This window comes from Dipodomys merriami, unplaced genomic scaffold, assembly GCF_024711535.1.
Source record: "Dipodomys merriami isolate MVZ:Mamm:240054 unplaced genomic scaffold, mDipMer1.0.p SCAF_21, whole genome shotgun sequence".
NCBI classification, from domain to species: Eukaryota; Metazoa; Chordata; class Mammalia; order Rodentia; family Heteromyidae; genus Dipodomys; species Dipodomys merriami.
Genome location: NW_027203493.1, coordinates 18,344,882 through 18,360,762, shown reverse-complemented (window position 1 = coordinate 18,360,762; position 15,881 = coordinate 18,344,882). Strand labels below are relative to the sequence as shown.

Here is a 15,881-nt window from a genome sequence, read left to right as displayed (position 1 = left end):
TCTTTAACCCTCTCCATCTTTTACTTCAATGACTAAAGTAGGCACATAGCTCATTAGTGTTTTCAATATGGACTGAGACTAACTCTTCTTCCACATTACAACCCTTCAGATATTTGAAGATAACATGCTAGGCTACCGAGCTGTTTTCTCTCAACTATGACAATGTGAATCAGAGTCTTCATTCTTTTACTATCCCAATTATCCTCTTCTGGGTCCTCTTCATTTTGTTAAGTCCTTCTTAAAGAGACAACTCAGGATAGATCTCAATGCTGCAAAAGTGTGCTTCTATACAAGCTTTAAGAATCAAGACACAGCAAGGTACTGGTGCTCACGCCTATAATTCTAGCTACTTAGGAAGCTGAGATCTGAAGATTGTAGTTGGAAGCCAGCCAGGGTAGAAAAGTTTGTGAGATTCTAATCTTCAATTAACTACCAAACACCAGAAGTAGAGCTGTGGCTCAAGTGTTAGAGCATTAACCTGAGCAAACAGAGTTCAGGGACAGTGCCCAGGCCTTGAGCTCAAGACCCAGAATAGCACCCCTTAAAAAATCAGGACAGAGCTGGGTGCCAGCTCTAATCCTAGATACTTAGGAGGCCAAGGTCTGAGAATAACGGTTTGAATAATCCAAGCAGGAAAGTCCCCAGGGTACTCATCTCCAATAACCACTAAAAGACTAGAAGTATAGCTGTGAGTCAAGTTGTAAAGTATCTGCCTTGAGCAAAAAAGCTCAGGTATAGTATCCAGGCCCTGAGTTCAAGCCCAAAGAGTGGCACCAAAAAAAAAAAAAAACCAAATCATGACAGTAATATAAATGCTTAAAACTGGTGACCTCATGCCTCAGTGAAGGGATTACACTTCAGATCTTTCGAAACCAATATGCCAGTCAAACATGGTAGTCATTAACACATCTAAGAGCAAGTAACTTCATTGCACTCAGGTCATGGTGATCTTCCTCAGCCGAATCAAACCTCCAATTCCCCACCTTCATCCCTATCCCTGGCATCATCTAAGGTAGATACCTATAATCCTGATTGTGAAGTCACGATGGTTCCAAAGTAAAATTGAGGGCTATTCTTCATATTTCATTCTAATTCTTCACAGGTCATCCCCAAATGCTGAAATCTTTTTCCACTCTGGATTATTACTTACAATACATTGGTTTTCCATCTCTATCTCATCTCATCTCTGCTTACAAAGCACCTTTTCTGAGTTTTCATAAGAGGAAACAATCTTCCATGCTGTTGATGGGGCCTAGTATATGTACAACACACATAAAAGATGTTTTCATGGTAGTGGATGAAGTGATAGGATTCTAGAAAGTCTCTCTTCGTGAGGAAATTCAGTCACTTGGACCAAGTACAGTCCACTGAGGCAACCATCATCAAGAGTTAATCCTGGGTAAGGAATGTGGTTTAGTGGTAGAGTGCTTGCTTAGCATGCATGAGGCCCTGGGTTCAATTCTTTGGTATCACATAAATACAAAAAATAAATAAAATTATTTGTTTTTAAAAAAGCTAATCCTGAAGGCTCAGGAAGGTGATGACTCTTGTTGGGACAGCCACTAACTTAAGACAGTCAAATAAAGCCATGCTTTTCTAAGACAGATCTGGTAACAGTATCTGGGAACTATGCTGTGAATAAACCAAGCAGGAATGAAGTAGAGGTATGAGCCACAGGACTTCCAAGGAATGGCAAGGAATCACCAACCTAGTGAGACATTTGTGGGGTCAAGATGCACGTTCCAGATAAAAGAATCACAGAGACCCAGACAGGTGCAGCATGAAAAATTAAAAGAAAACCACAGTAACTCAGAAAGTGAGGATGTTATCATTCATGGAGAGGATAAGCCTAGGTAAATCTGGACTTTCTTAGGATAAAAAGTTTATGCATTGTTAATCTTTGTGTGTCTTGTTGCCTAGTTAAAAACAATAAGATACTTAATTGAACTGAACAACAGGAAGATGAGATTTGATATCTCCTGGGCCAAGATTACCAGGGAAGTCAAAAAGATTTACAGTGAAATGAAACAGGTCAGGCACAGATGGAAAGAAAGTTGGTGGGCCTGGTACAGGCAGGTGAGGTTATGTTATGCCAAGGTAGCTCAGGTAGTGTGATTGTTTTTCCCATCATACCAGAGGAGGAAAAACCATTTACTGGGTTCCCGAAGATGTTTCAGACAATGCCTTTGGTTTTGTTGCTCAACTAGGTGCAAATCATTTGTTTAAGCATTTAGCCCACTAATTCCCTATCATATCCACAGAAAATCAAAAACAACCAGCTTATTTTATAATACAGATTTGCAATATGATTTACCTTCTATTCTCAAACTCAGAATTCAATCACAAAAATTAAGTCTATATCTATCTCCTACCCAACTTTGGCCCTCACTGATCTAGTTTCATCCCTGCATATACCCAAAAATCTGGCTGGATAACTTTTCCAGTCCATGCTCATCACATTGCTCTGTAGTTTCCAGAATCATTTGGGCTTATTCTCGTTTGAAAACCAAGACATTTACACCACCCCCACCCCCCACCACCCCACCCCCGACTCCATTCAGTGTCCAAGACCAGGACTCTAACTCCATACTTGCTTTCACTGACTGGCTACCACTCTATTAAGTAAGCCACACCTCCAACCCTTAGTACCTGTCTCATCTCTTCTTCACCTATGTTTATCTCCATTAAGTTCCAAGTTTTTGCCCAAGGGGGCAATTATTTTATGAAAGAATATAGATTTGATTTTTTTAGTTTAAAAAAATCACAAGTGCAAATATTCCAATGGTGTTCAAATAAATTAGAGAAACAAACGCAGAAAAGCCCAGAAGAAATCAGATGTCTCTGAATTGACCAAGATAGTCACCCTGCCCCTATGCTCAACAGAGACAGCCATGATTCAGCCCTATCCATCAATAACTGTCAATACTAACCTAGTGTTGTCACATGAAGAAAAGTTAGAAATCTAGGTTTCTCTAAGATCTTCTTAATTGTAAACTCTTGCAAATGACTGAAATTTAAAAACACATGCTTTCAAAGCCTAGTGTTGAAGGTTATAAAATAAACTGGAATACTCCATCTTGATTCTGCTGTATCTTACCACTAGGCAACAAAATTGAGGTGAAGATGTACATGATTCTTTGAAAACTAGGAATTAGAATCTTCTAAATCCTGAAAGCTTAGAAAAATGTTATCCTTACACAACAGAAGCGACCAGTGCAGTAAGAGAAAAATCTAGAAGCTTTTATCTTCAGGGATAAGTGGTTTGCCTCTTGTTTCACTAGACTACTTACACAAGGTATTGAGTTTACAGAGAGAAAACCCTATTTCCTGTCACAACAAAGTTATTTGTCTCCCATGACTGCTGCTGTTAATTACACAAATTCACTCTCTTGTAATTTTGGAGATCTTAGCAGCAAAATGAGCCTCACCAGATTCTGAAGGCAAGATATAGGCAGAGCAGCCCTCTTGCAATGACTCTGAAAGATAAATTTCTTTCCTTGTCTTTTTTTTTTGCTAGTCCTGGGGCTTGAACTCACAGCCTGGGCACTGTCCTTGAGCCTCTTATATTCAAGACTAGCACTCTACCACTTGAGCCACATCACCACAGTTTATTGGAGATAAGAATCTCAGGGGAGACTTTTCTACCCAGGCTGGCTTCAAACAAGGATCCTGGGATCTCAGCCTCCTGAGTAGCTAGGATTTATAGCTGTGAGCCACCAGCACACAGCTTCCTTGCCTTTGTAATGTCTAGAACATGCTTGCATTCCAAGGTCCCTTCTTCCCATCACTCCCATCTCTTGCTGGCTCCAACAGCTCTTCTGTAGTCAAGCCTCCTTCTTACAAGGTTATTTGTTGTTCCATTTAGGTAATTCAGTCCACCCATATAATTCACCCATAAATCCCATATCAAGATCTTTAACTGAATCATGTCTGCAGAATATCTTTTGTCGCATAATGAAATACTCACAGGGTTCCAGAATTCTAATCTGGGTAACTCTGGGGTTGTTATTTAGCTTGTCATCCCAAGGGAGCTAGATCTGCCCAATGTCTTGAAAATGGATTTGAGAAAACCAAATGAGTTTGGGTATTGTATCTCTGGATTAGTCTGAGAACACATAGACTGTGACTCTGAAGATCTGGATTCCAGACCCATTGCCACCATTCCATTCCTCTGAGAGTCCTCCAATCCCTCTACATCGCGGGGCCATCATTTGTAAAGTGGTATTAACAGATTTGCTGTTACAGATTTGTTTGAAAATCAGAGAGGTGAGCTATCAGAGGAACACAAGTCAAATACCATCCAGTAGCTTCATCCTAACAAAATATTCAAGAGGCCTATGACTATGTGCAATGGATGACCAAGAACCATAAAAACTATTTACTTTATATTTCCTATGATTGAGATCACTAAATTGCTTACAACTGGAGGAGTTGTTTAAGGTGAACATGTCAGACAAATGATTTAGCCTCCCTGGCTTCCACTTTGTGCAAAATAAAAACAGCAACCTTACCAGCTGCTGGGTGGTTGACAAGTAGGTCAAGGGAGTTTTGGCAAATGCTTGGTACATGGTAGGTACCAGGTAAAGAATGCTGATTATACAGTATCATCCCACTTTACAGCAAAAGTACAGTGGGCAGAGGCTGAGTTACTTGCCCAAAGTCAGACAGAAGTTTCAGCACTCCCCTTCATCCTTCAGAATGAGCTGGGCAGCAGTGATTGGATAACCCCATTCTAAGGGTTCAATTCTATCATCATGACAACTGAATGACTCCCAGATCTTCTCTCCAGAGCATGAATGAACTTAGGTATCAGTGTAGGGGAGGAATGAGCAGAAGAGCAAATTCAAAATCATCCCTTTCTGCTGCTGTTGTGAGGAGCAGTGTTTATTTTTGTTTAAGAAAATACAAGGATAACTGATGGGAACGACCTGCTTCTGTGTGACACAGAAGTCCACATTGTGCCCAATTTTACAAAAACCAAGTCTTCTCCTTAACTGGAGAAATAGAAAAAGCAGACACAGCCATCAGCAGCAGAGCAGGTACCTCATGACTTCATTTCTAGCAGCAGCCTGGACTGGCTTTTTCTAAGCAACTTCAGCATATGTAAAAACGTATCCTGAGAAAGTTGGCTTTCCTAGACAGTTTTACAATGCATCTACACATGTCCTTAAGACTTTGCAGGAAATAAAAACTGTCCCTTGAAGAACACAAATTATGAGTTTTCTTTCTGTGTAAAACATGTACTTTGAGGATTGGGTTAGGTAAAAAAAACAAAGCTTGAAGAGTAGCTTCTTTAGAAATGATTAATTTTGATATTCCACAGGCACAAGAAGATTAATAAAAAGGAATTGAGGTTTTACAGATGATGCAAACCAGAGCTGCCCTGAAATCCCTTATCAACAGGAGAAGTTTAAAAAAATTCTTTGAAGAAGAAAAAAGAAAGAATGTAAAAGAAAAGGGACAGGGCTTTTTAAGGCAATTAGCATTTAATATGAATATTCAAAAGGAGAAACTTGAGCCTGTGATTTCTCTCTCCCACCTCTAGTTATTGCCAGGTGGGTCCCTCACCCATCCTTACCTCTCCACAGTTCATCCAACTGCAGAAAAGTAATGGGAAAACCTCAAGCTCTGTATGCCCTGACATAGAATTTACCACAGGCCCACTTCTCTGTCTTTGATACTCTTACATGGGAGATGCTTTCAGTGCCTGGTTCTTTTCGATGTTTGACAATCAACTTTTCTATAAGCATTGCAGCCTATCAGGCTCCTTATCTAATGCACCAGTTTCTGAGTAAAAAGAAGGAAGAAACCACATAAAAGTTGAAACACAAGAAATAAAGCTAAACTTGGTATTGCTCATCAATTATTCTTACCTAAAACGAAACAAAAAGAATCTACATATAACCAACCCGCTAGATGTAACTATCTGATGATAGGAAATACAGGGATAGAGGCTCACAGTTAGGACACTGTAAAAGGAAGCAATCTCCAAACCCAGGTCATAGGATTGTCGAACAAACAATTGATCTATCTCCAACAAATCCACAGAGACAAAAAGCAAAATGGGGGAGAGGGGGGCTGTGGCAGTATCAAAGGGATAACCAATAAAATCTAATGAAACCACAAATTTTTCAGGACTGCTCATCATGCACAAAGGTGAACTAGAGATCCTTGGGTGGAAGTAACTAGGCTGAAGGAAGGGTAATTTCACAACTCATCTCGACATCCACGTCTAAGGTCTTACAAGAGAAATGAAGAGACGCAAGAATGCTCTAACTCAGAGCTGGCAGCAACCTGGTACAGGCACTTCTAGGCTTTGACATACTTTGACTCTTCCCAGTTGTAATGAATGAAGGGCAATATTTTCATTAAATACCATCCAGCCATGCTCTTTCCTTTGTGAGTTTGATGCAACTTTTATAGTAGGACTACAACAAATTGATGTTTTAAAAAAAAAGTGATTTCTCTGCTCTGGGCAAAATAAAAGGTAAAGTTTCTTTTGCTAATAAGCCAAAACAGAGAGTAAAAACCTAAAAGCAAAATAAATGAGTTAAAGTTGATTAACTTTAAACACACACACACACACACACACACACACACACACACACACAGTGTGTTATCTGACAATTCAAAGGCATAAAATTTCCTTTGAAAATATCTACAGGAAAGAATGCGCTATTGTGTTTTTTTACCTGAACAATTTGCTTTCTTCTCTTCCCTGGTATTTCATTTCAGTTTAGATCTTAGAAGAAAACTGGGAATTTTGTTGCTATTGTTTTTAACAGAAACAATATACTTTAACTACTTTTCATTCTAAAAAACACCCACACAATAGATACTTCTAGCTACTATGTTTTGTGTGTGTGTGTGTGTATGTGTGTGTGTGTGTGTGTGTGTGTGTGTGTGTGCGCGTGTGTGTGTGCGCGCGTGCACCAGTCCTGAGCTTGACCTCAGTGAGCCGTGGGCACAGTCCCTGAGATTTTTTTTGCCCAAGGCTACGGCTTTCCCACTTGAGCCACAGCTCCACTTTTAGCTTCTTGATGGTTAAATTAAGCAAAGAGTCTCAAACTTTCCTGCCTGAGCTGGCTTCAAATAGTGATCCTCAGATCTCAGCCTGCTATTGTGCTTTTTGATAAGCATTCTTCCCAAGCAGACCACTACATTCTCCAGCCACACTACCCAACCGGGGCCAAGTAAATATCCTCCCTGGGTCTTTTCCTGGAAAAGAACCAATAGGGAGGCATTCTCCAAGCCAGAGCTGTTTTTGCCACAGCAGAAGGAGCTGTCTGAAAAGGTATCCAGTCCAGAGAACAAAGACAAAGACAATGAGCTAGTATTCTAACCATACTGCCTCAGTCCCTAAATCTAGACAAGGGTTTAAAAAATACAATACCAGCCAGGCGCCGGTGGCTCACGCCTGTAATCCTAGCTACTCAGGAGGCTGAGATCTGAGGATCACGGTTAGAAGCCAGCCCAGGCAGGAGAGACCGTGAGACTCCTATCTCCAATACACCACTAAAAAACCTGAAGTGGCGCCGTAGCTCAAGTGGTAGAGTGCTCGCCTTGAGCTTAAGAGCTAAGGGACAGCGCCTAGGCCCAGAGTTCAAGCCTCACAGCCGCCAAAAAAAAAAAAAAAACAATACCAAGGCCGGGCACCTATGGCTCATGCCTGTAATCCTAGCTACTCAGGAGGCTGAGATCTGAGGATCATGGTTCAAAGCCAGCTGAGGCAGGAAAGTCCATGAGACCATTAACTCCAATAACTACCAGAAAACTGGAAGTGGTGCTGTGGTTCAAGTAGTAGAGCACTGGCCTTGAGCTGAAGAGTTCAGGGACAGCATTCAGGCCCAGTTCAAGCCCCATAACCAACAAAAACCAAAAAAAAAACAAAAACAAAAAACCATAACCTACACTCTTCCTTAGACCTACATCCATTCTGACTGGGATTTTACCACCAATTATAAAAAAGGCCCTGCATAGTGATGCCTATTCTAATAGTAATCAGAAGTCTATAATCTATTACATTAAATCCTATTAGATTTATTTTTCAAAGATACATTAGAACATTGTAACTGCATAAGTTCTGATCCCTTCAAATTATTTGGAGAATGCCCCTTTACTCCAACCATACTACTAACCAAAACTTTGGTTGTATTCCTTATTTCAAAAATTTCTTTACAGCTGGGCGCCAGTGGCTCACGCCTGTAATCCTAGCTACTCTGGGGGCTGAGATCTGAGAATCACAATTCAAAGCCAGCCAGGGCAAGGAAAGTCCGTGAGACTCTTATCTCCAATAAACCACTAGAAAACCGGAAGTGGTGCTGTGGCTAAAGCGGTAGAGTGCTCACCTTGAGCTGAAGAGCTGAGAGATAGTGACTAAGCCCCACAACTGACCAAAAAAGTTTTTTTTTTCTTTACAGTCAGGCCAGGTATGGAGGTATAAGCCTTTAATCTAAGCTACATGTGGGGTGGGGATGGGAAGAATGGAGGTTAGAGGCTAGCCTAGGCAAAAAGTTATCTAAAGAGACCCTGTCTGGACACATAAACCAGACATGGTGATTCACACCAGTAATCTCACCTACATGAAAGGTATCCGTAGAAGAATCAAAGTCTGAGGCTAGTCTCAGGCTCCATCCAAAAACCAATGAAAGCAGAAAAAGTGGCTCACATGGTAGAACACCTGCCTAGCAATTATGAGACTCTGAGTTCAAACACCAGCACTATCAAGAAGGATGGAGAGATGGATGGATGGGAGGGAGAAGGAAGGAGGAAGGAGGGCAATGAAGGGAGCAGAAGGAGAAGGGAAAGAGAGAGAAGAAAAGTTTCTTAACAGTCACAGTTTATCCATCTCTTTCTGCCATGCAGCCCAGTCTTCAGCCACAGTTTAATAAGGGACACAGACAGAGTGGTTAATAGCTGACAACTCCCTTGTATAAATCAACCCGTATGAACCATCAAGCTTTCCTCACCACTTGCAACGGTACACAAACCTCACCCAGCTGACCTTTATCCTCTTATTTCACACTCAAAGTAGAACTAAGAGACATTCTTTCATTGTTTCCTACAAGAGTTTGGAAGGAGCAAAGTTTTAAAACAAAAAACAAAATACTGATGTTTACTGCTCCTAGTGCTCCAAAGAACAGACCCACAGATCACATCAGCAGACAGTAGAAAACATTGCTACTTTGTCAGAATTCCAATTATAATTTAACTCACTAGGTTCTATATTCTCAAGGCTTGGCTCTATGACCAGAGATTGCTGCTGACTCTGCCCAAACCCATGTGACAGATAAACCCTGCATCTCATCCCAGAAAGATGGGACAGGATCTTCACAGTCATGTTCTTAGAGGCTTTCACCCAACCTGTTCCCCTAAAACTCCAGGATCAGCACAGGGCTTTGAAGACTCACCTGGACAGATGGAAGGATCTAAGTAGAACCATTACTTCTGAAGGCCTCACCCTCCCAAGGGACCTTGAATAGCACAAATGAGCTGTAGGAGCATCTGTGCCAATACCAGGATTTGAACTTGATCTTCTTGTTTGGTTAATGCTCTACCATCTTAGCTATGCCTCCAGTCTAGCTTTTTGCTAGTGGATTTGAGTCTAGTCTCACAGACTTAATTGCCCAGGCTGATTTCAAACCAAGATCCTCTAGATCTCAGCCTCCTGGGTAGTTAAGATTAAAGGCATGAGCCACCAGTGCCTGGTTAATTTTTGTTTTGTTTTTTGTTTTTTACATATCAGAAGTAAGCAAATAAGTTTAAAAAGAAAAATCCAGGATGGGAAAATGTTAAGCCATGACATAAAGTCAAGAACTTGAAACTATGAAACTGAACATAATTTGAACTATTTTTTAAAAAAACCTTCTGGCAGGAAAAAAAAAAGCTACTGACAGAGCTAAGACACAAACCAGAGATGGTTGTTATAGTACAGATGGCAAGAAAAAGAGCTCTTATAAACAAAGTTTACAAACCATTATTATTACTAGGTAAACTATCCCTGCTAAAGCCAACTCTCCACTTGCCTAAAGAGACTTTTCCCTTTCATCTTGCATTATTCCAATAATTCTCCCCTCCCACCATCTTCCTGTTTGTGATGATCTGAATCAGCAACCAAACATGGAACTATTCTAAATATAAAAAGCAAAATAATTGTTTTTTTTTTAAATTTCCAGATCTCTCCCCAGCAGAATCTCACTTCCTTTCTCCCCTCTACAACAGAACGACCTTAAAGAAGCTGGTTTTATATTGTGTCTCTAATTGCTGTCCTCCAAAGATCTCTCTTCCCCCAATGCTGGGGATTTAACCCAGGATCCCATGCAGGCTAGTTTAGCACTCTACCAGTAAGCTACACCTGTAGTTATGGAGATTCCTCCTATTCTTCCTCCTCCTCCTCCTCCTTCTCCTCCTCCTCCTCCTCCTCCTCCTCCTCCTCCTCCCTCCTCCTCTTCTTCTTCTCCTCCTCCTCCTCCCTCCTCCTCCCCCTCCTCCTCCCTCCTCCTCCTCCCCCTCCTCCTCCCTCCTCCTCCTCCCCCTCCTCCTCCTCCTCCCCCTCCTCCTCCTCCCCCTCCTCCTCCTCCTCCTCCTCCTCCTCCTCCTCCTCCTCCTCCTCCTCCTCCTCCTCCTCCTCCTCTTCTTCTTCTTGCCAGTCCTGGACCTTGAACTTGGGACTTAGGCATTGTCCTTGAGCTTCTTTTTGCCTAAGGACAGCACTCTACCACTTGAGCTACAACACCACTTCTGGCTTTTTCTTTTTATGTGGTAACGAGGAATCAAACCCAGGGCTTCATGCATGCCAGGCAAACACTTTACCACTAAGCCACATTCCCAGCCCTCTATTATTTCTTAAGGTAGTGTTTATTAGGCCTTTTCCCCCTTCCCTCTAATCCATCCAGAGGTAACTGTGGTTAATAGATAAGTGTTTCCAGTATCTTTTTTCTCTACAGATACGATACACAATTTGGTGGTAAGATGACAAATGACTTTTCTTCTCTTCTTAATAATGTTTGGTACTATCTGAATTTAAAAAAAAAAAAAGACAAGCCTGTATTGATTTTCTGATCAAAAGAGAAAAAATAATTGTTCTCATTTTAGATAAAGCAGCCAGCTTAGCTTCATAGAACACTCCATTTGTGGTAAAAATAAAGAATTAGGGGCTGGGAAGGTGGCTCAGAGAGCTTGCCTTGCATGCATGAGGCCCTGGGTTCAATTCCTTAGCACTACATAAGCAAAAAGAAAAAAAAAAGCCAGAAGTGGCACTGTGGCTCAAGTGGTAGAGTGCTAGCCTTGAACTGAAAAGCTGAGGGACAGTGCCCAGGACCAGAGTTCAGGCCCCACAACCAGACCCAAAAATAAAAATAAAAAATAAAAGAAAATAAAAGAATTAGAAATAAAGTTAGAATAAATAAATCCATTCACTTTTAGTAGAAAAACACCTACTACAATATGTAGTAGCTCCTCGTTTCTGAGACACATTTGGGTGACTTTTCATTAGTGTAGATTTTAAATCAATATTTTTCTAGCTAGAGGTTATGATCTTTTCTTGAGCAGATGACAGGAAGGAGCATAAATAGTGAGCAGAGAGTCTCAAAACAGCAGGATAAGACTGCAGACCTGATAAATGCAAAATACTCCCTGGGGTCACAAAGGCATCCTCCCCCAGCCTAAGTTACCCTCTGCCCCTCCAGAAATCATATGCACACGCTCATCTTCTACTAACCAATCAGAACCTTCCTTAATCCCACTTCATCTCTCTGTGATACCATGATCTCAGTTCTAAGTTGTCCCCCTTTACCACCACTTTCCCTGCTTATCTTTCCTACAAGACCCCCTACCCCTGCCACCCGCATGTGAACAAACCTGTCCTTTACACTCACATTTATGAGATGAACTTATTTCCTGCTTTTAATACAACATGGTTAGAAACACATTACAGAAACAACAAACCTACCGACCCCAAAATATTTTTTTTAATTTGGTATTGTTAAAATGCTTTTTAAAACTCAACTCTGATGAGGCTTCAAACTCAGAATTTACCAGAAGCCAGTGGTTCATGCTTGGAATCCTAACAACTCAGGAGATTCTGATGTGAGAATCACAGTTCAGAACCAGACAACGCAGACAAAAGTTCTCAACACTCTTATCTCCTATTAACCAGCAAAAAGCTGGAAGTGGAAGTGTAGCCCAAGTGATAAGAGTGCCAACTAGGAGAGAAAAAGTCAAGCAAGAGATCAAAGCTCTGAGTTTAAGCCCCAGTGCTGGCCCCATAAATAAATAAGAACTCTTCAATACTCCATAAGTATGTACTTATGAATTTGGTTAGATCTAAAGTCAATTAATTTTTATAAAAAGGAAAGTAACAGAAAAAGATCTGAGAATGTGTACAACCCAATATTACATTATTTCATCTGAATTAATGGGGGAATTTTCCTTTCCTTTCCTGTATAGTTGTATGTTGAAATGTCCTATAATTTATGTGATTAGTTACATAATTTAACATTTATAATACATTAGCTAGGTGTAGTGGCATACATTTTGTATTAGGTACTCAGTAATCAGAAGCAAGAGGATCCAAGTTCATGGCCAGGCAGGTCAGTTAAGAAGGAGACCCTCATTTCAAAATCAAAATACAAAACACAAAGGATGGGAGCATAGCTCAAGTAGAGAAGTGCTCCAGGCCCTAGATTTCATCCCTAGAACATTAAAAAAATTACATAATTAAACACATCCAAACAGAAAATGCCAGTGGGGGTGGGAGTTGGGGGGAAGAAAATCAATGGAATGTAAAGACTTGAAGAGAGATTTATGAATTAGTTCTCACCAAGTGAGAGGGACAAGGGACATGACACTGTCCAGGGTCTCCAATTCCATCAAACCTAGGAGTTCACTTTTCCTTATGCTAGTCCAGCTATCAAACCCTAGCCAAAAATTGGATTAGAGAATGTAGCTCAATGGTACAGTGCTTACATCTATGCTGGAGGTTCTGAGTTCAATCCCAGCATTAAAAAAATAAATCAAGCCCAGCACTGGTGGCTCACGCCTATAATCTTAGCTACTCAGGAGGCTAAGATCTGAGTATCACGGTTCAAAGCCAGCCTACCAGGAAAGTCCGTGAGACACTAATCTCCAATTAACCACCAGAAAAACTGGAAGTAGCGCTGTGGCACAAGTGGTAGAGCATACACCTTGAGCTGAAGAGCTAAGGGACAGCATCCAGGCCCAGAGTTCAAGCCCCAGGACCAACGACAACAAAAAAAATGATTTGTGAGAAACACAAGAGTCAGAAAAGTTATGCCATGCTTGAAGGCAAAGGGAAAAAGTCAATTGCAGTAGACACCTCCTGTCTGGTTCAGGTGCATTTCCTGTTGTCCACATCTACTTCAAGTCTCTCAAAATGCTCTAGAGTACACTGATGTGTCCCATTCTCTCTTAGGGGTCTTGTAACTGCTGGGGAACCTGAAGAAGCATTTCTCTTGTGTCTTCTTACAACTCACCTGTCCCTTTTGTTGAGGATACATCACGTGATCTCTACAAACATGTGACCTTTGAACACTTATATTAAATCACTCTCCTTCCTATCCCCATGGTGCTACTCTATCACCCTGTATTATTTCCTTCAAAGTATTCCCCAAGTGATCTTGTCGGTAATCTATTCTGTGTTTATTATATGTGGTATCACAGTAATGTGGTTATCTTATATGCTGCTGTCTCAGAGTATGGACTAGGAAGCACTCACCAAATATCTTGCTGAGTAATTGAATTTGTAGATCAGTATGACATCTCTGATGCTAGTCTTATTACAGTGTTTCAAAAGGAAAACTATCCAGATAATGAATCTAAATGTATGTTCAATTTCACATCTTTAGAGCATTCTTTGGGAAATGAAAATACTTTTGTGTACTCTCTATACACATGTATCAATATCAATTAAAAACATTGATTTAAAAAAAAAAAAGGAAAGGAGGGAGGGTTGGGAAGGCGGCTCAGTGGTAGAGTGCTTGCCTTGCACACATGAGGCCCTGGGTTTGATTCCTCAGCACCATCTAAGCAGAAAAAGCCAGAAGTGGCGCTGTGGCTCAAGTGGTAGAGTGCTAGCCTTGAGCTGAAGAGCTGAGGGACAGCGCCCAGGCCCAGAGTTCAGGCCTCATGACCAGCAAAAAAAAAAAAAAAAAAGAAAGAAAGAAAGGAAAAAACTGTTTCAATGCCAGGTGCCAATGGCTCACACCTGTAATCCTAGCTACTCAGGAGGTTGAGACCATGGTTCAAAGTTAGCCCAGACAGGAAAGTACATGAGACTCTTATCTCCAATTAACCACCAGAAAACTGGAAGTGGTGCTGTGGCTCAAAGTGATAGAGCGCTAGCCTTGAGCAAAAAAGTCCAGGGACAATGCCCAGGCCCTGAGTTCAAGCCCCACAACCCCCCCCCCAAAAAAAGAACTGTTTTAACATCATAAATATAGCAGTCTGGAAGGAGGAAATGAACATATTCATGCTTGGGGCACTGAAGGAGAAGATACTCAAGAATGCTCTATTCACAGACCTGCTTATGCTGTGAGAACTGCCGCTTTCCACTTTTGTGTTGCAGCTCACGCTCCAGGAGCCACTTAAATTTCAGGCTATCTGCTCTCAAGAAGTCAATCTCCTGGAAGGGTACCTTATGTTCATGAGAGGAAAGGGGAAGGTGTTGGGCTGTATTCTGGAGCTCCCAGCCAGAACCTCTATCTCTTTTGGCACAGGTTGTGGAGGATGAGACTATGTCTACAGGGGATTTTCTCCAGCTTTGACAGCTTTGGCCCTACCAAAACACACAGCTTTGCTTCACCATCCATCACTCATCGTGAGGCTCCTCAGTTTTCCTTGTGAACATCCACAGGTCAAATACTGTGTGTTCCCCACAGTCTGTGAACTTCTTGGACCAGCCCTGGGACATTCATTTTGCTCAGCATGCCTTTCACATTTCCATTGTGTTCAATTTCCCACTCCCCCTACTCTGGTCCCCAGAGAGTAACTTCCTCCTTGTTTTAATAACTTGGACCACAGTCAAGGTTGATGTGTTTCTCCATTTTGCAGGATATTTTCTTCAGAAGAGACAAAACAGAGGCCAACAGGGTAGCCGAGCCTTGTCAGCAGCCTTAGAAGTCAGCAACCATTACGAATAAACCAAGAAAATGTTTTTAAACCAATAAAGGCAGACAACACAAGACGTCAGAGAAGTATTTATAATGGTGGGCTAAGGCTTAATGCCTGTAATATTTTTTCCTCCTAGGGGCCCACTCTAAAAGAAATGAGTTTTATTTGTTTACAGGGGAAGAAAAGAAGGGGGAAAAGATAAAGTACTTTCAGCTTTCAGACTTAAGTTGAAATATACTGAAACATAAGATTCTCCCAGTAGCTTGGTCCCCAAAAGACAGGTAGGGGTTAAAAAAAAAAATGAGTAACAAGCCAGTACCGGTAATTCTAAACTATACCTATAGTCCTAACTACTCCAAAGGCTGGAATCTGAAGATCACAGATCAAAGGCTGCCAGGGCAAAAAAACGTCTATGGGGCTTTTATCTCTAATTAAGTACACCCCTTCCCCTCCCCGCAAGAAAAAAATCAGAATTGGGGTTGTGCGTCAAATGGTAGCGTTCTAGTTTTGAGCAAAAAGCTCAAGGATAGTTCTTAGGCCCTGAGTTAAAAAAAATAAAGAAAGAACAACAGGCCAAGCACTGATGACTCACACCTGTAATCCTTGCTACTCAAGAGTCTGAGACCTGAGGAGTATAGTTCAGAGCCAGCCCAGGCAGGAAAGTATATGACACTCTTACCTTTAATTGAGCAGCAAAAGCCAGAAGTAGAGCTGTGGCTCAAGTGGTAGAATGCTAGCCTTGAGACAGTGCC

General features: G+C 41.3%; 1 protein-coding gene across 6 annotated transcripts in view; it reads right to left on the bottom strand.

Annotated features, from left to right (window-relative positions):
- The window catches only part of Wt1 (WT1 transcription factor), a 50,644-nt gene that overhangs the window by 13,333 nt on the left and 21,430 nt on the right, over positions 1-15,881 (bottom strand). The window lies entirely within an intron of this gene.